Here is a 22284-nt window from a genome sequence, read left to right as displayed (position 1 = left end):
GCAGGGGTGTGAACAGTCTGAGCATTCGAGCAGAGTTAGAGCCAGACCCAGTGCTAGAGCAGGAGGGTAGTGATTCCCCTATAATTGTTATGCTTAGAAATCTCAGTTTGGAGATGCAGAAGAGATTTGAGAAGTCAGAGTCTAATCAGGAGAGTATTAGGGTGGCCTGTGGCTTATTAGAGAAGAAGATTGACGATTTGAGCTCCCATACGATCGCACTAGAGACGGAGGTCAGAGATCTTAAGGGCGAGGTCATGGTCAAAAGCAAGGACTTAGATCAAATTAAGAACAAGGAAAGGGAATATGATGAAAGGGTATAAAGATTGGAGAACTCGCAAAGGAGGAATAATTTGAAAATCCTAAAACTTCCAGAGGGGACAGAAGGTGAGGATATTAGGAAGTATGTAGTACATTTATTGAAGACTGAGTTGCAGTTGGACGAGACTGAGGAGGAAATCTCCAAAGATATTCACAGAGTGCATCTGGATCCTTTCAGGTTGAATCCTAATCATGCTAAACCCAGGAGAATTCTGATACATTTCAGGTCATTTACTTTGAAAGAAAATATTCTAGCAATCGCTCTTAAGAAGCAAACTTTGGAAGCAGGTGGCGCTAAAGTTGAAATGAGGTCAGATCTATCCACAGTTATGGCTAACAGACAGTGCGAGCTTGGTAAAAGAATCAAACCACTGAGGAAATTGGGGGCATCTGTTCAACTGAAATTTCCTGCACGGTTAAAAGTGATGTGGAATAATAAGATGCACTCTTTCCGTTTCGTAGAAGATGTAGACACATTTTCTCAATCGGGTAACCTCTGAGTATGGAGTTTGGGGATTTTGTGGGATACTTTGAATGCTTTGGATGGTCTTGGTGATAGGTTAAGACTATATTCACTGTGGTTGTATATTCTCTATCAATGTGCCGTCCGTCTAGTGGCGCTCACACGGCTTTTAGCCATGGGTAGTAGGAAAGGGTTTTTCCGGGTAAGGGGGTGGGTTGTAGGTTTTTGCTGGGTCTGGGAGGGAATGGTTAGGGGTAAAAGCAGGAAAATCCTCATTTGCACTTTTGCTGGTAATGGTAGGGAGGGTGTGAGTGCACTTTCTGGGAGGGACGAGTGGGGGTAGTCTAAACGAATTGAGGATTTTATCGTGGAATGTGAATGGGTTGCGTGTACAGAGAAGAAGGGAACTGATTATGCAATTTTTGAAGGACTCTCCAGCACAAATTGTTATATTACAGGAGACTCATTTGACTGCTGACGAAAGTAAACTACTGTTTTCATCTCAACGTTGGATCGACCATGCAGTATATACTCCACAGACAGCAGTAACTAAGGGAGTGGTAGTCTTAGTTAAACATGGTTTGAATATCTCAGTGGAGGGTAATGCGACAAATGTTGGAGGGAGATGGGTGAGTGTTAAGTTAAAGTTTTGTTGACAAGTGTATGTTCTAGTAGGGTATTATGGTCCGAACCAGGATGATGTGGGACCTTTAGATGACTTGGCAAGGAAATTGTTGAATTTTCCTGGGCAGATTATAATGGTTGGTGATTTCAACACAGTGCTAGATCACAAACTAGATAGATCGCAAAATAGTAGAGCGGCAGTAAATCCTAAAATGTCAAACAGAATCAGATTGCTGATGTCTCAGCTGGGGCTGAAGGATACTTGGAGAAGGAGGTCTGGTCATTCGTCAGGATTTACGTTTTATAATAAAAAATATAATCATAATTCCCGGAACGACAATTTTTTGTTAGATCAAAGGTTGGTCGATTCAGTGTCGCTGGTTGAGCATATTGGTGTTTTGCTAAGGTTCTCATTGGGTGATGGCTCCTCGGCCTTAGCCTGGAGGTTGGATCAAATGATACTCTCTGAATTGGAGGTAATGGAGAATCTGAAACAAGTGTCAAAAGAATTTTTTTAGATTAATCAGGGGTCGGCTAAGACTGAGATTGTCTGGGACACATACGAGGCGTTCCTGCGTGGGAGCTTAGGAGCGTTGGCAGCCAGGAAAAGAATAGTATACTATAAGAGAGTCTCAGACATCGAAGAGAAGATTCGTAAGCAAGAGGCAGGTTTAGTAAATCCAGCAAATCTGGAGGTCAGGGACAAGGTTTACAAGATTTAACTGATTTAAAGGTAGATCTAGCGGGGAATCCTTAGAGCTAGAGTTAAAGAGAAGTGGGATGTTAGCCAGCTTGCTCATTTTGAGTACAGCAAGGGTTGTAGCAAGCTCTTAGCTTGGAAGAAAAAGAGTAACCAAGTGCGTAATTTGATTAAAGAAGTGAAATGCGACGAGACGGTATTATTATCTAGTGATAATAAAGGAATAGCAGCAGCCTTCTACGACTATTTTGAGAAGGTTTATCAGGAAGATCTGGTGGTGGATGACCAGGGAATTTCAAGATGGGTGGCACTTTTAGCCCCTTTATCGGAAGAGTTTAAGGTTGTTCTCAACCAAGAGATTACAGAGGGAGAGGTCGAGGGCATTATGAGACAGGGAAAGCGAGGCAAGGGTCCTGGTCCGTATGGTCTTCGGGCGGAAATTTATAAAGCCCTGTCTCCAGTTTTAACTCCTATTTTGACACAGTTGTTTAATGGGATTTTTACTGGTGATACTACACTCCCGCCTTCATGGAAAGAGGCGAATATAACGCTTATTCTTAAACCAGGTAAATCTCCTGTTGAATCGTACAGACCTATCTCCCTCTTAAATACTGATTATAAGTTCTTTGCTAAAATCATTGCTGCAAGGCTGAATACGGAGAGTTCACATTTAGTCCATTAATACCAAAAGGGTTTTATTAGAGGGAGACTATTGAAGGAGTTGACCTTTTCCCTTATTGGTTCTATAGATTTAGCATTTTACCTTATTGGTTCTATAGATTTAGCATCCTCCTATGATCTTCCCTTGGCAGTCATCGCATTAGATGCCGCCAAGGCCTTCAATCGAGTTAATTGGGCGTATTTACTCTTTAGTTGGGTACAAATTTTTGTAAAATTCTGTCAGCTATGTATCGGGCCCCTACAGCAAGAGTGCTTGTGAATGGGTCATTGACGCAGCCAGTAAGGATTAGGTGAGGCAGAAGGCAGGGGTGTCCATTGTCTCCGCTCTTGTTTGACTTATATATAGAGCCTCTTGCTTGTATAATAAGACTTTCTGGGAGGATTGTGCCTTTTGAGGTTGGAGCTTGGTCGAAGAAGATCGGGCTCTATGCAGATGATATAAAATTTACACCTTTAAATTACAACAAACCATGACTCATTTGATGGATATCACAAAAGAATTTGGGGCTGTCTCGGGCTATGATGTTAATAAGGAAAAAACCGAAGTAATGGCCTGGAATATGAATACCGAGGGAATCGAATGTAAAAAAGATATGAGGTATCTTGGATTAAGGATTACTCATAACCTACTAGTTCTTACAAAGGTTAATTTTTTCAGGATTAAAGAGGAAATAAGTGCCAGTCTAAGGGGATGGGCGCATTTACCGCTGACCTTGTTTGGCCGTGCTAATTTGGTCAAAATGATGATCCTGCCAAAGTTAACATTTTTGTTTGAAACAGTTCCCTTGTCTTTTAAGAAGGAGTGGTTCTTAAATCTCCAGAGTGAGATTGGCACCTTTCTTTGCGCATCTAAGGAGTCGCACCTTTCCTGGAAGAAGCTAAGGAGACAGTTGTTGAAGGGTGGTTTGGCGGTGCCAGATTTTCAACTTTATTCATGGACATTTTTGTTAGGAAATATGAGGATGTTGCTGAATAGCCCGACGAACTTGGCAATTGGCAGAATGTGTGAAGCCATGCTCAAGAACCAGGACTATAACGAGAATGGAATCATGTGTAAATTTGCTGATCCGAAATGTTTTAAAAAGGTCAAGTTGAAGGTTCTATGAGACATTGCGGAGACATGGTATAGAATCAGGTGGGTGGTAAAGATTTCATATAATAGCCAGAAGGCCTTAATCTGGGATGCCCCAGGATCCCCACCGTGGTCTAAGGATTTGCTGGCTTGTCCTTTAAAGGAGAAGGGTCTTCAGAGATGGGAGCAGTTATTCCCAGATGGATCATTAATCATATGGGGTCAGTGTGAGGAGGAGTGGGGTTCTAGCTTCTCTAGATTCAAGTATTTACAGATCCAGAGCTGGTCGGCGGGAATGTGTGATCAAATTGGTTAATAAAAATTAACTGGAGGAGAAGCTGTTTTCGACTTGTGTTTTTAAGAAAGAAATAGCGCTGTGGTACTGGTTTCTGCTTGAAATGGAGGATTGCCACTTTTTGCTTCCAGAGACCCTGTGGGGAGACTGCTTGCCAGAGTTTGCTACGGAAGATCAATGGCAAGTTACAATGTCTATGCTTTATAAAATTGTAAAACCTGCATTTTTAAGGAGGAATCACTTTTTCACGGTGCACAGGGCGTACTGGACCCCTCGAAGACTCTCCAAGCTCAGCTTAGGAGGTGTGATCATGTGTCCCAAGTGTAAAAGCCCGAGCGAAGACGATCTACATATGTTTCTGCGGTGTCCCAAGATCCAGGCTTTTTGGGAGGCTGTGAGTTCTTTTCTGTCAAGTATCCTGGGGGTCCAGATTCAGGTAAGGCCAGAGTTGGTTATATCGGAAAGAGCTGATCTGCAAGGTAACGGCTCAGACAATAATGCCAAGCTTATCTTTTATGACGTGTTTTTGGCCCGCAGAGAGATATGCAAACAATGGGTTTCTCCGGCGCCTCCAACAGAGCATGACTGGTTGTGTTCTATGAGATTTACTGCAAAAATTGACATTTTGGATCAGACAAAGAAAAGATATACATTTTGGAATCCTTTTTTGGCTCGTTTGGGGGAAGTGTAGGGTGTTTTGATTTGTAAGCAGTTAAGGTCCAATGATTAAGCCTGAGCCTTCCTCGGCTGTTGAAGGTTTCTTTTGGGGTGACTAGGAGGGTCTGGTGAAAGGGAAGCCCTTGGTCTTAGACTTCGGCCTGGCCCTCCTTCTCTCCATCTATTCCCCCACCTCCTTTTGTCTCCTTCTAAAACTATTTCCAGTAAATGAGGTCGAAAAGCCCAGGGTGGTTTCGTTAGAGTTTTGGGCGGCAAATAGGCAAATGAGGACTAAAAAATTTAAAAGAAAACCAAAAAACTTAAAGGGAATGATTATAGGGCTCCCAGAAAAGCTTAGGCGAAGATGGGACATACTCTTGCCTTGCCTTTTATTTGCATACAGGGAGGTGACTCAAAAGGCGGTTGGCAACAGCCCTTTTGAACTTTTGTTTGATCACCCTGTCAGGGGTCCATTGAGTCTGGTTAAGGAAGGATGGGAGTTACCTCTCAAGCCCCCCAAACAGGACATAATGGACTATGTACTTGGTCTCCGCTCCAGGATGGCTGAGTATATGAAAAAGGCAACCAAAAACCTTGAGGCTAGCCAGGAATTAAAAAAAGCCTGACACGGCCAAAAGGCTGTACTGACTGTCTACCAGTCAGGACAGAAAGTGTGGGTGTTGGAGCCTGTGGCCCCAGCAGCCCTCCAGGACAAATGGAGCTGCCACCATACAACTGTTGAACAGAAAGGGGAGGTCACCTACTGGGTAGACCTTGGAACCCCTAGGAGTCCCCACAAGGTACTTCATGTCAACAGACTAAAACCATATGTTGACAGGGCAGACAAGGGCTTGCTCGTGGATACTGATGAAGGACAGGAGGCAGAGAGTGACCCACTCCCTGACCTGCTTTCTCAGAACACTGATGATGGGTCAGTTGATAGTGTAGCCTTGGCAGGCAGCCTCACTGCCCAGCAACAAACTGAATGAAGAAAACTTCTCAGCCAGTTCAGACATATGTTTTCTCTGACTCCAAGTCAGACCACCTGGTGCATTCATGAAGTGGACACTGGATACAGTCTGCCTGTGAATAATAAGATCTACAGGCAACCTGACCATGTCAGGGACTGTATAAGGACAGCAGTCCAAAAGAAGTTGGATTTAGGAGTTATTGAACCCTCAGATCGCCCTTGGGCTAGTCCAGTAGTCCTGGTAACTAAACCTCACACCACAGATGGCAAGAGAGAGATGAGGTTTGTGTGGATTATAGGGGTCACAATGCAGTCACTAGGACTGATGCCCATCCCATCCCAATGGAAAGATGAGATAATAGATACTTTGGCATCAGCCAAGTTCCAAAGCACATTTCACCTGACAGCTGGCTACCGGCAGATAAGACTAGCTGATGAGCCAAACACCCCTAGTGGGCACTACCAAAACGTTTCAGCGGACAGCTACCTGTCAAAAGGCATTTGATGACCTGAAGCAGGCCATGTGTACTGCTCAGATTCTGCAAAGTCCTGACTACTCCAAAAATGGCATGAACCTGGACCAATGAAATGGAAGCCCCTGAACCGGATTGAGCTGGACTATGCACAGGGACACCAAATGTGCCCCCAGTACAGGACTTTAAAGCACTCAGAGAGTGCTCCCACCCAGCCCCAATACACATAAGCCTGTCTGGGAAGTGAGTACGCCTTTCTGCGACAGGAAACCTATTGTCCAGGCCTCCCCTGCCAGAGTTTCAGTCACCAGCAGGAGGCCAGACCCGTGTTTGTGGCTACAGCATCCATTTTGTGATGCCAGGGCTCTATTAAGTTTCTAACGGATATAACAGTGCTGTCATTTCTCTCCCTCTAGAAGGGTGGGATCATACTCCCACTTCAGTTACTGGTGTGTGGGTATGATTCCAAGGTGTTTGACACCAAACACAACATGTTTCTGTGCAGCCAGTCCAAATGTAGAAGTGGACCTCAGCTAGGCCCACCAGTGCAAGGGGTTCGCCCTTATCTGCACAGATTCCTCAGACCTATAGGAAGAAGTTGGCACCGAAACTGGAATAGAAAATACAAAGTTTAATAAACCTCATGAGGTGGAACTACATTCACACTGCACCCTTCGGTATTGAATGAAGTAGCACACCAAACAGAAGGAGCATGGTCCTTTTATATCCACACAGGGGCTTAAAAGAGGGCGGTAAAAGTACAGCAGAAGATTTTATGTACATATAAGGTCATATAGGAATGCACAGTCGACAAGTAGGAGGAGTTAATAGTTTGCCAATGCTAGTAAACACATCCTAACAGTTACATACTACTAACAGCAACAAGGACAGTTGAAAACTCACTGGGCATGTGCAAAGGTGGAAGATGCTAAATATAGTTTGTTTCTAGTCAGATTACAAGAGCAGTCAACACTGAGGGAGGGCAGAGCACATGGTGATCACATGGCAAACAAAATGGACAAGATAGCCTCTAAATACAAGAGGGATTCCGCTAATGCTAAGCCAATCGCTGCCAATTTACAACTGATGATCCTTTTAGCATTAGCTGAAGACATCTGTTCCTCTGGGGTAATCTAAATATGCATCCCGTACATCTATTAGCAATATTTCGGCCACCTCTTTATTCAACATTTGTTGGGCTTCTGTTTCTGCAACATTCCTTTTGACAGGTATACAGGCAGAGATGCAAATGGAGCAAAGCATTGGACCACATTGAATACATACACAGCATGTAAAAAGTATCATAATCATTACACACAGGATAGTCAGTGGCTTCCAGCCCCAAGCAGAAACAAGAGTCCAAAACCATCCAGTAAAAGTCCAAGTACCAGTCTCTGGATGAATTTCTGCAGCAATCTTATGCAGTTTCGATATTGCGTCGTATACTGAAGGTGAGTGATCCGGTATGAATACGCAACAGCTGCTACCGATGATGCGACATGCACCACCTCGATCAGCCAGAACCACATCTAGAACCATTCGGTTCTGGAGTGCTACAATCCTTGCAATTTGCAGCTCCTCCGTAATGTTCCCAAGTGCCATAGCTGTCTGATTGGTAACAGCTTCCACAACTCTAGTTAATCGTCTTACTTTCCTACTGTTTAATGCAGCACCCACAAAGAAGAACAAACCTAAATTAAAATCGACATATTGTTGCAGAGTGGTATCAGTTTGGTCTACTTCTCAGTACTTATTTTCCTCTTGTATCTATTTCTAGAGATATCGTTAAATAATTTAAGGTCCCGGTGATATGATGCAGGTGCCAGAAACACAGGGGGCAATAGAAAGGACACATAGCACACACCTGACCACCCAGCAGGTAGTTGATAATATCCGTGGCTACCACAGACAAAATAGGTATTATGCGAGGCTATAAAACTGCTATTATTTATACCTTCAATAGTCAGAATTACAGTACATTCGCTTTTCCCCATACTGCTTACACATAGATCTGCTTTAGCTCTAGTAACAGAAATCACAAATTGTTCATTACTGGTAAAAGTTCTCATATTTGTGAAGACATATGGTTTCGAAAAATTGTCTGGTTGATACTCTTCCCATTCCCATTTGGTCCCTTTGGCTTGAGGATAACCACCTTTATCTTGGTAGCATAATTTATTAAGGCGAAAAAGAAGCCCGCCTACTGTGCGTCTTCCAGATGCAAACAAAAGCGCAAACCAAGCTTGACAAGAACCATTATGAGAAAAGGGAAGAGGAATAAAAGGTGTTCCTCCTTTCTTTTGATGTGCAGGTATCATCCCACACACCCAACAGTTGGTAATATTTGTGGCATTATGAGTATTATGCAACATCTGGATAAAGGGATTATTTAAATAAGATTGTCGATGCTTCTGCTCATGGTAGGAAAGCGTAAAGTAGTGGTGTTCAACTGATACTGGAGTAGTGGCGATCAAAAGCTCTGGAGCAGGAGCCACTTTCTCAACGAACCAGGTTATTACTGCTACAGCCACCATAGCAACAACAAACCCTATAGCACAAATGATCTTTCTCTTAGCAACAGTTGATTTCATTGTGGACATGATCAGCTTGTCGTTGAAAACAATCGTTGGAGCTCTTATCCCTGGGCAGCCGTTGGTTTCTTCACCGAGGGTCGAGACGGGAGTCGCTACACTATACAAGACTGATCCTCCCCCCTTGCCACTTCGGCATTCCGTTTCACTAACCCAGGGCGGTTGCTCAACCAGTCTATTTCGACGATGCGGGCTCTTTCCATTGTCTCAGTTGGTATCGGGATACTCCAGGAATCCTGTGGTCCGCGAAGACTTCCTCAAGATCGTCAGGTGATATGGCTTGGCCTTTCTCTGTATCCAGGATGTCCCGATGGTCAATTAGGTGGAGTGCACCCAGTTCCTCCTGTTCGTCACTCGGACCGCAGTTCTCGTTGAAAGGAGCACCTGCTCTGGGCCGCGCCACCTCGGTTCCAAGCTGCTCGACCTCTGGAATGATCGGATCATCACCTGGTCTCCAGGTCGAAGTCCATGGCCTTCACCTGCAGACCTATCAGGAAGAGCTTCTCGAACCTGTTGATGAATAGAATCCAAACTGTCAGTCAATTGTGATAGGTAGTCACTCATCAACACACATGGTACATCATGTATCGGGCGTGGTTTAGGAATTCCCCAAATGTTCATAGGCCTTCCAAACACCACCTCATATGGTGTAAGACCAGATCGCGAATGTGGCACTGATCTAAAGGACAACAGTGCCAAAGTTAATGCGTCTGGCCAATTCAAGGATGTGGAAGCCAGTATTTTCGCCAGTTTCAATTTAAGTGTGGCGTTATACCTTTCCACTAGACCTGCTGATTGTGGATGGAAAGCTGCGTGGAACTTGTGTTTAATTCCTAATCACTTCAGGACATAGTCGACAACTTGGCTAACAAAATGGGGTCCGTTATCACTCCATAAAAGCTTACAGACACCAAATCTAGGGAATAATTCCTTCAAAAGTACCTTTGCTGTATTGTCCTTCATAGGGTATGCCTCTATCCATTTACTGAAGGCACATACCACTACCAAAACATACTTTAAGTTATTACAGTGCTCAAGCTGGATGTAATCCATTTGCAAAACTTCAAAAGGTGCGGTTGGCGTAGCAAACCCTCCTGTGGGAATTTGTGTCCCTTTACCAGGATTATGCTGAAGACAAATCAGACAAGATTGCATCATCTTTTTAGCTGTGCCAGCAATTTCTGGATGCTCCCAAACCTGCGTGAGCAATTTTGTGAACGAGGAGGCTCCAACATGTGCCGGACCATGTGCCATATGAATCATAGGTTGTAAATAGGCTGTAGGCAGTCTCCACTTGCTCATCTCTTTATTCCTCCAACAGCCCTCATCGTCCAATGTTCCCTCCTTAGACCATTGCTCAATTTCTTCTGTAGAAGCAGATCTCTGCATATCTAGCACTTCCTGTCTGGTATCATGCCAACGTTCAGCCTGTGACTTCACTACGTACATAGACGTGGTGCTTCGCTGCATGGCAGTTTCACAGGCTGTTTGATCTGCAAAAGCATTGCCTTGTCCTATCTTATCAATTATTTTCTTATGTGCGCTACATTTAACAATTGCTATTCTCTTCGGGTATGTTAAAGCAGTCAAGAGATTATGTACTAATTCTCCATGCATTATTTGCATCCCGTGGGATGTAAGGAAGCCCCTCTCCTTCCAGAGTAGCCCAAAATCATGAGCCACTCCGAAAGCATAGCGGCTATCTGTATAAATGTTCACAGATAAGTCAGTACTAAGTTCACATGCTCGTGTTAAAGCTATTAGCTCAGCTGCCTGAGCTGACTTCTGTGGAATACGAGCTGTCTCAACTACCGTCTGAAGTGTTGTAATTGCATATGCAGCTGACGTTGTACCATCTGGTAACTTCAAACAGGACCCATCAACCCATAGTTCCCCATCAACACTTGAAAGGGGTGTGTCTTGCAAATCAACACGACCCTTTGTCTGTTCCTCAGTAAGGAATATACAATCATTAGACTCCTGTGACTGAGACTGAGTCACCGGGTATGGCAACAAAGTGGCTGGGTTTAGTATCGCACATCTCGTTGGTGTAATGTGAGGGGCCAACAATGTTAATTTGTATCCTGTCAGACGAGCACTAGTTAAATGCTGCGTCTTCGTCTGATTTAAAAGGGCATCAACCGCATGGGGTACTAGAACCAACAGCTTATGTGTCAAAACTATCCCTTCACTCTGACGTATTGACAAAGCTGTTGCTAAAACTGAACGGAAGCATCCAGGTAACGCACGAGCAACAGGATCAAGTACTGCAGAAAAATATGCACAGGGACGCTGTTTGTCACCGTGTGTCTGCACTAAAACTGACAATGCGCATCCATCTTTCTCATGTATATAGAGTGTAAAAGGCTTCGTATAATCTGGAGTACCTAACACTGGTGCTGAACAAAGAGCTTGTCGTAACTGTCGGAAAGCAGTCTCACATTCATCTGTCCATGGAAGGGGCATTGGAGTATCTTTAGTCAAAAGTGCTAGCAAGGGTTTAACAATGTGTGAAAACCCTAATATCCATTGCCTACAAAAAGAAGTAAGACCAATGAATGCATGGACATCTTTCTGAGTAAGGGGCACTGGTGTATCTAAAATAGCTTGAATGCGATCTGGTGTGAGTGCACGGCCCTCCTTAGACAGAAGGTGACCTAAGTAGGTTACCTTCGGTCTACAATATTGCAATTTCTTTCGTGACACTTTGTGATGATGGGAAGCAAGAAAAGATAGCAAGGACAAAGTACATTTTTCACAATGTTCAGGGGTATCGGCTGCCAACAAGATGTCATCAACATATTGTATGAGAGCCACACCTTCAGGCAAAACAAAAGAATCAAGTTGTCTTTTTAATGCTTGACTGTAAATACTAGGACTCTCAGTAAAGCCTTGAGGAACTCTACAAAATCTATACGATCGATTATTCAAAGTGAAACCGAACAAATATCGGCTCTCAGGATGAATAGGGATCGAAAAGAAAGCATTCTTCAAGTCTATCACAGAGAATGTAGTTGCTGTCGGAGGAACCAAAGTAAGAAGTGTCATTATGTCAGAAACCACGGGGTATTGTGGTACTACAATCTTGTTAACTTCTCGCAAATCAATAATGAATCAGTAAATTCTAGTGTCAGTATCATTTTTCAGAATAGGAATAATCGGACTGTTACAAACATTGTAAGGAACTTCCTCAACAACCCCCACTTCAATGAGATCGTGGACAATACGTATGAGTGCTTCTTCACCTTCCTGTGAAATTTTGTATTGAGGCAAACGTGGCAACACAGCGCCCTCCTAGACACTAATATGTACTGGTGGAATAACCATTTGCCCTACATCAGTGTCTGAAGTAGCCCACAAATTACTAGGGAGTGAAGCTAATGCAATATCCTCTTTAACAAGACAAGCTCTCTCCTTCACAGGATGGTTGTCATTCAAGATAACACGTACACCTTCTGGAGAACATCGTATCGTAGCCCTGAAATACTTGAGCATATCAAGACCCACAATATTGTCTGGTGAATTCGAGGAAAGCAAAAATGGACACGGAGCAGTAAATTTATCCACATGGAATGCAAGTGGTTGTGACAATGGGCTAAGGTAAAGGGGTTCCATCGATGTAATGGTTAAGCCAGACAGGGGAGCCCTTGGAACCAATTGTTTAGACAAGGCGCTACGAGTAGCTCCTGTATCAACCAGAAACTGATCAGTGGAACCCAAAACATTTGCTGTAACATAGGGACCCCTCTGATCTACTGGAACTTCAACTGATTCCTTACCCCATCCTAGGAAATCCTATGCATAGGCAGAATCTTGAGAATCAGACTGCACATAGTCGGACATTTGATATTGGTTCCTTCTATCAAAAGTGTTAAACCCATTCTGCCCACGTATATTAGCATCAAACCTAGCACGATCACCTGTTCTTCCTCTAGGCCCTGAATATCCTGAACGATTTCTCATTTGTCCCCGACCACGTGGACACTGCTGAGCACATAGTGCTGGACAATCGGAAGCCCAATGCCCAAATTTCTTACAGTACGCGCACTGGTCAGCAGACAAATTCGAACAAGTATAAGAAGGCAAAGACGAACCATAAGATCCACCTCTATCACTACCTCTAAAAGGCGGACCTTAAGCGTGAGCCAACATAACCTTCATTTTTAATTCTTTAGTCTTCTTATCCTCATTACCCTTTGCTTCTAATTCCTGGCGTTGATAATACTGAGCCACAGTCAAGAGATTTATAATTGTTTTGGTTTTTGTGCAGTGAATGGATTAGTACATGGTGCTGAATGGGTCACTAGAGCAGTGCAAGGGGAGTGACAGGGTGTTTGCTGGAGTGTTTGGATACTGACTGGTGAATTGAAGGTGTGAAAGACAAGTGTGTAGGTAGTTAGAGGACTGCATGCATAGTGGATAGGCATTTGAAGCAGTCCATGTGCTAAGGCCTGGCTCAGTGTATGAGTACTTGGGTAGGGACTGAATGATTAGAGTACTGCAAGGAGAGTGCCTGGGTGAATTTATAAGTGGTTGGGTTTTGGTGCAGTTTTTACAATTTTTTTCAGTTGGGTACTGGCTAAAATACACTTAGAATACACCTGCATACACTAGGGAACTCTATGTGTTGGGGTACCCCTGTGATTAAAATGACCTCCTCTGTAAGCCCCTTGTACATAATAGCGTAGGGGGATTAATACTACCTCTGAAAACGCACCACAGGGTGTGTTTGCACAGTGGTGAAGGGAGGGGTGGCTAAGCTGACATGTGCAAATACGCCCTGTGGCCATTTTAATTTGGGGGATAAAGTCCCCTTGAATCCTGTGTGTCCCTTGGATCCAACGAGCCCACCAGGTATCTCCAGTTAGCACCACAGATCGGCGTTGCAGAGAGGTGTAACAAGTGGCACAGCCTGAACCACCTCTCTGCAACGCAGCACAGTGGCACTTACTGGAAGCACCTGGTGGGCTAGGTGGCCCCCTGGGGTTCTCAGGATTTAAGGGGAAATATTTCCCCAACTTAAAACGCGGCACAGGGCGTATTTTCACATGTCACCTCTGTCCCAATCCCCTCCCTTCACCACTGTGTAAATGCGCCCTGTGGTCGTTTTAAGTTGGGAGATAATGTCCCCTTGAATCCTGAGTGTCCCTTGGGTCCAACTAACAAATTATCCCACTAGGTACCTCCAGTAAGTGCCACAGAGCTGCGTTGCAGAGAGGTGTAAAAAGGGGCACAGCCTGGGCCACCTCTCTGAAACACAGCGCAGTGGCACTTACTGGAAGCACCTGGTGGGGTAGTTGGCTCCCTTGGGCACTCAGGATTGAATGGGAATTGTTTCCCCAACGTAAAACGCGCAACAGGGTGTGTTTTCACACGTCACCTCAGGCCCCATCCCCTCCCTTCACCACTCTGTAAATGCGCCCTGTGTCCTTTTTAATTTGGGAGATTAAGTCCCCCTGAATCCTGAGTGTCCCTAGGGTCCAAGTAGCCCACTAGGTACCTCCAGTAGGCACCACAGAGCTGCGTTGCAGAGAGGTGTAAAAAGTGGCATGGCCTGGCCACCTCTTTGAAACACAGCGGAGTGGCACTTACTAGAAGCACCTGTTGGGGTAGTTAGCCCCAAGGGGCCCTCAGGATTGAAGGGGAATTATTTCCCCAACTTAAAACCTGCCACAGGGCGTGTTTTCACACATCACCTCGGGCCACATCCCCTCCCTTCAACACTGTGTAAATACGCCCTGTGTCCATTTTAAGTTGGGAGATTAAGTCCCCTTGAATCCTGAGTGTCCCTTGGGTCCAGCTAGCAAACTAGCCCACTAGGTACCTCTAGGAAGCACCACAGAGCTGCGTTGCAGAGAGATGTAAAAAGGGGCACAGCCTTGACCACCTCTCTGCAACACAGCGCAGTGGCGCGTACTGGAAGCACCTGGTGGGCTAGTTGAATGATTTCCCCAACTTAAAAAGCACCACAGGGCATGTTTGCCCTACACCAATTCCTCCTGCCTTCCATGATCCAATGTACCATACTTGCGAACATTTTGAACTTGGTAAGAGGGAGATTTTGAAAAAAAACTGGGGTATTGATTTTCCCCCTTGAGTCAAATTGAAAAAGAGGATATTGTAGACAGGAGACAGATCAAATAAATCCAATTTGAGCTTAAATTTGGGGGCGCACGCCAATGCAGAAGCTCCAGGTAACGGAGAATACTTTTCTCAGGCAGTTGGCAGCTCTGCCTGTAAGCACACCTCTTCTGCCACTTAGACTAGATTTGGGTCTAAGACCAATCTCAGAGGAGCTGGGCCTAAAACCCCTAACCTTCTGGTGCAAAATCTGGTCTTCACCGGAACTCTCCAAATACAGAGCGCAGTTGAAAGAGATCTTGCGTCTTTATAAGAATATACAAATACCATGGTTAAGCTACATAAAGCACACTTGTGAGCTACTAGATAGATCAGATTTGTGGCACGACCCTGAGACTGCATGCCCCAGGGTCTCACCCAAACTTATTTCAAAGGCTTATTATGAGCACTGCCTACGAAAGGCCACAATGAATGTGCGGGAGGGGTCCCATACCGCTAAATTTCTGGCCTTCAAAGACTCTTATCATCTAGAGCTGACTTTCAATGATATGGGCCCGCCACTCACAAGGAAGCTCTATTTGCAATGGCGCTATAATACCCTCCCTCTTAGGGCGCACACGGCACTTTAGGTACACTCGGACCATACAGCCTTATGCCCTTTTTGCAAGCACACACAAGAGACGGATTTGCATGCCATATTTTTTTGTCCAGTGTACCGAAGAGCAAGGATCTACTGGCTTCACCCTCTTCTTAAAAATTTGGGCTTTAGACAGTACTTCCCTGCTTTTAGAATATTGAAGACAGATCTTTCGGCCCCAATCGCCTTTGCTGTATCCACATTTTTAACGTCAATGTGGTTTACTCGTATGCGTCACCTCAAATTGCTACAGGAGATGAACTAATGTGATGCTTTATTTTAATTTTGTAAAGCTCAAATTTTAACTGAAATATGATCCTAATTATTGTTATGATTTTATTGTATTTTTGTGTACTCTTTTATGGTCCGAGCGACCAAAATAAAGATAAATGAATGAATGAATGAATAAATCCCATTTGAGCTTAAGCACATTGGATGTTTCCTGGCTGAATCAGGTCTGTTGGCATGGATGGTTGTATTACCACTGCCACTTCCTTCTGCCCACAATGGTCTATTATGTTGCCACAGCCTCTCTTGCCAGTCCTGTATTGTTTGTTTTTTGCCACTGTCCCCCTTTCCACTGCCCTCCAGTCTGTTGTGCTGCCACTGCCCTTTCTGCCTGCCCAGTGTGGTCAAATTGTTGCCTCTGCACCCTTCTACCTGCCTTCAATTTTCAGAGTCCATACCCCTGGCCTCTGCCTCTCAACAGTATCCTAATGAACAACTAGATTGCTAACATTCTATATTTATTACAAAAGTGTGGAACGCCTGACGTCATCTTGATGTAATCAAAACTGTAATACCTAGAGCCTTTCCTTTAGAAATTACATATAAGAGAGAGTCTTATTTGCATTAAACATATGGTTAGTGCTCTAAAAAACTAAAATGAGGACACATTTTCTGAGTTTTCAAATAGCGACAAAGCACTTTTAAATTATATGTTATCTTTATTTTTTTATCCAGTTGACCGCTTGATTAAATGTTGCAGTTAGGGGAGAGGATGTGGTATTACTTCCAGAGCTGCAGACTTTGCAACTGGGGAACCAGGTTGGAGTTTCTGCTTCAGCTCGACATTCTGAGATTCTGGTCAAATCACTTAATCTCCCCATGTCTGCATGCAAAATGAATTTGTTATTTTGTGATATAACCAATGCTCATGTAAAGCACTCCAATTCCTGACAAGTCTGCACTATATAAAACTGGAAAAACACAAAAAAATAAAAAGTGTTTTGCACACTTCAGTCAATGGGCTACATGTGGGCTACATCTGGGGGATATTTGTGCTGTATTTGGGCTCTTTTGTCTCTGCTGGCCATCTTGGGAGATTTATTTGTTATGAAGTTTCCTAATTTCCTCATTTAATGCAGTCTCCTCAGTAGGAAATGCTTTCAGTTTTTTACTTTGATTCCATCAAGAAGGTATTCAGATATATCACACATTTGCCATAAATTCTGAATGTTAGCACTCTAGGTGATTTTTAGATCACTGTAGTAAAGCTACTGCTCACCACGGAAGTCTGCTGCTGGTATTAAAAGTGCATGTTTCAGTCTGCATGTCAAAAGTTTTTATTGAACTAGAAGAGGATTTGGGAAGTCACTCAAAATGTGCCCTAATTTTTCTTTCTGCAGCACAAATCATACTTTATATGGCAAAATTAAACCACTCATTTTGTTCCTTTTTGAATTAAATGTTTAAAGAGTTACCACTTTATTCCAATCAAGATGGGTTCAGGTGTGGCAAACTTTTGTCATAAGTAAGACTGTTAGAGCTCTAGTTGTCCTTTACAGCACTCTGGGACATTCTGTTGTTGGCCATACTTGGGCTACATCTGGGTGATATTTGTGCTACATTTGGGCTCTTTTGTCTCTAGTGCCCATCTTGGGAGACTTATGTGTTATGAAGTTTCCTAATTTCCTCATTTACTGCAGTCTCCTCAGTAGGAAATACTTTCAGTTTTTTATTTTGGTTCCATCAAGAAGGCATTCAGATGTGTCATATATTTGCCATAAATTCTGAATATAAGCACTCTAGTTGCTCATTAGATCACTGTAGTAAAGCTACTGCTCACCATCAAAGTCTGCTGCTGGAATTCAAAGTGCATGTTTCAGTCTGCATGTCAGAATATTTTGATGAAATAGAGGAGGATTTGAGAAGTCAAAATGAGCCCTAATTTTCTTTCTGCAGCACTAATCATAATTTCTATGGTAAAATGAACCGCCTCATTTTGTTCCTTTGCAAATTAAATGTTTTAAGTGTTACCACTTTATTTCAATCAAGATGGCTTCAGGTGTGCCAAACATTTGTCATAAGTAAGACTGTTAGAGCTCTAGTTGTTTTTTAGAACACTCTGGAACATTCTTTCGTTGGGCTATACTTGGGCTACATCTGGGTGATGTTTGTATTACATTTGGGCTCTTTTGTCTCTGGTGGCCATCTTGGGAGACTTATTTGTTATGAAGTTTCCTAATTTCCTCATTTACTACAGTCTCCTCAGTAGAAAATACTTTCAGTTTTTTACTTTGATTCCATCAAGAAGGCATTCAGATGTGTCACACATTTGCCATAAATTCAGAATGTTCACCAGGGAAGTCTGCTGCTGGTATTGAATGTGCATGTTTCAGTCTACATGTCAGAATTTTTTAATGAAATAGAAGAGGATTTGAAAAGTCACTCAAAATAAGCCCTAATTTTTCTTTCTGGAGCACTAATCATACTTTCTATGGCAAAATGAACCCCCTCATTGTGTTCCTTTCTAAATTAAATATTTTAAGTGTTACCACTTTATTCCAATCAAGGTAGCTTCAGGTGTGCAATATGTTTGTCATACGTTGGATTGTTAGCGCTCTAGTTGTTCTTTAGAACACTCTAGGAAAGTGTAGTAGAACACAAAGGAATCAACTGACTGTCTCTGCCCTTGTTGGATGTACATGTTTTACTGAGAATTTCAGACTTCATTCTCACATGACTGAGAAAGATAATGTGAATTTACAGAAAATATGCTCTCAGTTTAGCTTATAGATCACCTTCCAAACCTCTGTGGGAAAAGCATGAGAAAATAGTTTTCTCTGAAACATGATTTATGACAGTGGTTCCCAAACTTTTGACTCCTGAGGACCCCACTGAGTCACCACTGGAACTCGGGGACCCCCAAGCAATTTGTATGATTTAAATTTCAAACGTTAAAACAGTAAATCGGATAAAATAAACACGTTTGCACACAAAACAAATACTCGAAATACTAAGGATTTTAGACGCATATTTACAAACCCCTACCACCATGGAAACATCACTTTTTGTAACGTTCGCGTGTTGATAGGGGTTTCGCCTTATTTACAAGGCAGCGGTAAGCCACTTAATATGGATTAACGCTGCCTTGTAAATAAGGCCCCCTTTCGTGCAATGCTTAGCGTGAAAGGGGTGGGTAGTGGGTTTTGCAGTGGGAATTCCACCGCAAAACCCATTGATTTTGATGCTGCCCCCTATTCACATGGGCAGTGTAAATAGGAGGCAGCGCCAAAATTAACACCAGGGAAAACCAGGTCTTAACTTGGTGAAACGAGGAGGAATGCTTTATTTCTCCTCATTTTTGCTTTTTCCATGTGTGCTGCCTTGTGCAGCACACATGGAAAAAGCAAAACGCCTTGGATTGTTTATGTTCAGGAAGGTGACCCTTCCTGCACATAAAAAATCATTAAAAAAATGGCATTTTGTAACTTCCATGTGTGCTGCATTAAGCAGCACACACACAAGTGACAAAACCCCATTTCAAGATTGTTTATGTGCAGGAAGGGGGGACCTTCCTTTACATAAACAATCTTCCCATGCACACAGACACTCTTGCACTGTGTTGCAAGGGTGCCTGCGTTGGCGCTACACTGCTAAGTGTAGCACCAGCACAGGGCAAAATGTAGGGCTGCACCATATTCTTGTAAATATGGTGCAGCCCTGTGTTTCTGAATGGCGGCGCGTGTCGTTAAGCCACAGAGGCTAACGACACGCTCCACCACTTCTTTTGTAAATATCCCCCTTAGTATTTTATATTGAAAGAATTTGCAAACTAACATTTAAATGGGAAGGTTGGTGTTGCATATCTGTGACTAACTTTTAAATGGTTGGTTTTATTTCGCAGTACGAGGCTCCTACTCCTGCCAGGGCCAGACTGGAAACCCAAAGCAGCCCTGGCAAATGTTTTCAGACCAGTCCCCATACGGTGCACACCAAGTGCATTGAGTGTGCCTGACCACTACAAAGGGGGCTTTGGGAGGCTCTTCCCCCAAAGAAATTTAGGAAACAATGGTGCAGTCTACAACACGTTTATCATTTTACATCACACACATATAGAGACAATTAATCATAAGTGTAAATCAGTGTATAGAAAATGTTTCATAAGGCAAAGGGGACTACAGGGTGTAGGATTCACATGTCATTTATACTGGTAGGCATTTTTAAAGAGTGCATGGTCTCGAGAAGCACAAAAAACTCGGGATTCAGAACATAAGACAGTGGTTAGCATTGACTTTAACAATAAAAATGTATTTCCACCCTAATAAACCTTTTTAGCAGCATCGGGATAATGAAAGACAGGGAAAAAACATAAGTTACTAACTTGTACCATGCAGTTTGCTCGCAGCACTTTGATGACAGTTTATAGGTCACTGTGCTAGATTACGGTTGTCACTTATGTACTGCACAGTAACAAAATGTTCTTTGTGACAAAAGCAGTAACCCACTCGCCTATGCACATAAAATACTGCTATTTAAAATGCACAGTACACGTTCTTTGCAATAGGCATATTAACCCTCTGTGCTACATTAGGTAACTCAAAGCTGCCACAGGACAAAACTCTCATCTCTCTCCAGCAGGTACATTAATCACTGGTGTTATCTTGGCACTTTTATTGTTGCTGGAAAACTGCTAATTATACAAGTGCAGTGCTTTTTAAACTGCTGCCTGCGGACCCCTGGGAAAGTGTCAGGGACCCCTGGGGGTCCCCGGACCACAGTTTGGGAAACACTGATTTATGATATCCCAGCAGAAGGCTTTTTCACATGATAAAACCACCTTAGAACACACCACAATTTCTAAAAGTAGTATGGTAACATCAACAAATGATTTATAATGGAACTAAAGTCTTAAAACCTTCTATTAACTGCAATGCTTTTTAATGAGGTGCTGTCATGTATATTGGTCCGAAGATTGCTGCCAACACTTCTTGGTTGAATTGCAAACAGCCAATCAGATCTAATGATGAGATGTGTGGTTAGGCTCCACCCAGATATATATGTAATTGTACTTAATGGATTTACACCATTTAACCAAATGGCATGACTCTGAACCAAGGGCTACCACTTTGCCAAATATGGTGTAATTCCGTTCAGCAGTTTGGGCTGTAGCTGCGATTAAAGGTTCCTATAGAAAATTACATGGGAAAAATACGTTTTGGGACGCCCCTTTTTTCTCAGTCCCCGCTTGACGAATCACCCCGAGACTTTCAGGATAACCGCCTCCCACCAATATAGAAAATTTTGTGAAGATTCGTCAACTGGCGCCAAAGTTATTCCAAATAGAATATTGTGGATTTCCTATGGATAATAGGTCCTACTATAACTAGGTAATATATATATATATATTCACTGAAAAAACAATAGGTTTCAGACATGTTATAGTGAGGAATTAGCATTTTAACAAGCTTTGAAATTCACTGAAAAACCCATAGGTTTCAGACATGCTATAGTTAGGAATTAGCATTTAAAAAACCTTAGAAATTCACTGAAAAAAACATAGGTTTTAGGGGTGTTATAGTTAGCTGGACATTTCACTTGTACAGAACCATTGAAATTCCTCCGTTATAGTTAGTTCAGCTAACTATAACTCTCGAGCCCGCAATCCACTGCTAGGTAATATATATATATACATATATATATATACATATATATATATATATATATTATCTACTGGCGGTCGCCAGTAGATAGTTATAGTTAGGACTGCGTTTCCGTAGGAAATCTGAAAATTCTAATTTGAATAACTTTGGCGCCGGTTGACGAATCCTCGCGAAATTTTCAAAACTAGTGGGGCGCTCTGCTCAGCTCCTACCCTGAAAGTCTCGGGGTTATTCGTCAAGCAGGGGCCAAGAAAAAAGGGGGGTCCCAAAACGCATTTTCCCCATGCATTTTCCCGTAGGACCTTTAGTCGAAGGTACAGCCCGAACGGCTGAACAGAATTACTTGAAATTTGGCAGAGAGGTAGTCCTCAGGTCAGGGAAGTGCCTTTTGCATATATGGAGTCAATCTGTTCAGTAGTTCCTGAGAAAATTGCAGTTAAAGCACATAAATATCTATAGCCGCGCACCGTACGCGCACCCTAACGTGCGCAAGCGTAATACTGATTGGTGGTTACATGTCAGTCAACGTTCGAATCGGTCGAAATCAGGAAGTGTCGGCCGCCATTTTGTTTGTTTTGGTTGCGAGAGTGAAAAAGAGAGGTGGCAAACGTGAAAAGGGGGCAGGGTAGAGAGTTCCTGACCCCCTAGCCTTTGTCAGGGGATCCCTAAAGCACCCTGAAGGGTGAAAACAACATTTAATTTTTTTTCAAAAAGTCATGAGGTGCACGCATGGTGCGCACATGGTGCGCGCATGAAGGAAAAAATCATTAAAAAAATATAAATAAAAATCAAGTCTGGATGTTAGGTGGCTCTAAAAAGAGCCGTTGTGTTCATTGT

This window comes from Triturus cristatus, chromosome 5_1 (genome assembly GCF_964204655.1).
Source record: "Triturus cristatus chromosome 5_1, aTriCri1.1, whole genome shotgun sequence".
Classification (NCBI taxonomy): Eukaryota; Metazoa; Chordata; class Amphibia; order Caudata; family Salamandridae; genus Triturus; species Triturus cristatus.
The sequence above is the reverse complement of the archived record's forward strand: the minus strand, read 5'-3'. Positions refer to the sequence as shown.